Here is a 2,156-nt window from a genome sequence, read left to right as displayed (position 1 = left end):
CCAGCTGTAAGAAATAATACAGAGAGATTGCATCAGTTTTTTACTCATTTCCCCCTAATGGTAATATCTCTCTAAACTATAGTACAGTATCATAACTAGGATATTAACATTGATACAATCAAGATACAGAACACTTCCATCACCATAAGGGTCCTTCGTGTCACCTTTTTACGGCCACACAGACTTCCTTCCATGCCCACCACCTCTTTAATCCCTGGCAATCACAAATCCGTTCTCCATTTCTGTAACTGTGCCAGTCCAAGAATGTTATAAAAATGGGGATCATATAGTGTGTAACATTTTTAGATTTGCTTCCTTCCATTCAACGTAATTGGAGATTCATCCAGATGGCTGGAGGCATAGTTCATTTCTTTGTGTCTCTTAGTAGTATGCCATGATATGGATGTATCACAGTTTGCTTAGCCAATTGGTGAAGGAGTTCTGGATCGTTTCCAGGTTTTGGCTATCACTAATTCAGCTGCTTCACTAGGACAACGGGGTACTCAAGGGCACAGCTAAGGTCTGCAGGGCACAGGGTAAGCATCCCACGTCACGACTGGTATTACAACTGGTTGCTGGAGTCAGAGCTATAGCAAACCTCCACCTGCCATGAGACCCCTCCCCAGCTGCTGGGGGCTGCTCAGGTCTCCGGGTTCTTTGAACCCTGTATCCCCTCCCCCTGCCCTCTCTAATGATGCTAATTATGCTAAACATCTTTTCATGTGTGTATTTGCCATCTGGACATCTTGAGTGCCATAAGAACCTGTAGTTCTAAATTTCAAAAACATTTTATGAAAGATGGTGTTCCCTTTCCACTAGAAAACTGACCATTTTACAGGTGAGGAGGCTGCTGCACAGACAGGTTAGATACTTTAAATCCAGGCAGCCATGATGTAACATGAGGCATTCAAATCCAGCTGACTCAGGAGGTCACACAGTTTCCTGTAAGCTCCTCCTCCCCCAATGTCTTCTCACAGGGACAGTCTCTTTCCTTTGACAACTGTGGAAGACTGCAATTTGATCCTACTGACAAAGTTTATGGTTTCCCTTACAGGGTCTTATAACAGGTATTTGAATACATGTCTTTTATTCCCCACTAGACTCTATGGACCCCAAGGGAAAAGTCTATATCTGATTTATCATTTACTTCTCACGAGCATTGGTACATTGGAGCAATGCAAACATTTTATTGAATGAGTGAATGAAATAGTTTTCTGGCACCGATGGAGCGGGAAAAAGCATGACCTAAAATAGTCTGTCTCTCATTTACTTCATTCATTCAACAGCTAGTGTTTGAACCTGTACTAGGAGAAAGGCACTTGATAGGTCTGGGCAATAGGGACCCAGGCCCAACTTTCACAAAACCTGGATTTAAATGAGGGGGCAGGGGAGCAGAAATTAAACAGAGTCCCAACAATAACTGTGTAACACCAGACTCTGGAAAGTACCACAGAGAAAAAGAGTGAAATGAGAAATTAAAAGAGGGACTCGACCCACCTGATTTCGATTGTGGAGAGGGCAAGCAAGAGCTCTTTGGAATGGAGCTTTAAAGAACAATTTGGAATTACTCAGTGAGAGGACAGGGAAGGGGAAGGAAGGGGGAAGGGAAGAGGAGACAAGAGAAGTATGTTGGAGGGTAAGGTTCGTTTTTCAGCTGAAGGGACAGAATGCAAATCTATGCGTTTCAGAGACACGAAAGAGTTTGCTAGATTGGAGACATAGGCAGAAGGTACAGGAGAGTGAGACATGCCTGCAGAGGTAGCTCAAGGCCAGAGCACAGGTCCTTGTGGTCCTTTTAGACTGTGGTAAGGCCTCTTATCTTAAAACCAAACTAGCAGAGAACTGGCACGTAGATAGTGGCATCCAGACTTCTCACCACTTTTACAGGCAACAAGTGCTAGTCTGGGCATGCTTGGCTGTATTTAGACCCATGGAGGCTCATTGGGCAACACTTTCTGGCCTTTCCTCGAGCATCTGTCAAAATCTATTTAAGGTAAGAAACGTAGGCAGACTTATCTCTGCACCTTCCCCAACTCCCAGATTACGTCCCATTTCCTGCTTCTCCCCTTCAGAGATTTTAGAGATTTAAAGACCAGGAAAACTTCTCTCCTCCTAGAATCCAGTCCCTGTTTATCAATTCTGATATGCATTAGACT

The sequence above is a fragment of the Puma concolor genome, chromosome B1, assembly GCF_028749965.1.
Source record: "Puma concolor isolate L17-30 chromosome B1, mPumCon1.1.hap2, whole genome shotgun sequence".
NCBI classification, from domain to species: domain Eukaryota; kingdom Metazoa; phylum Chordata; class Mammalia; order Carnivora; family Felidae; genus Puma; species Puma concolor.
The sequence above is the reverse complement of the archived record's forward strand: the minus strand, read 5'-3'. Positions refer to the sequence as shown.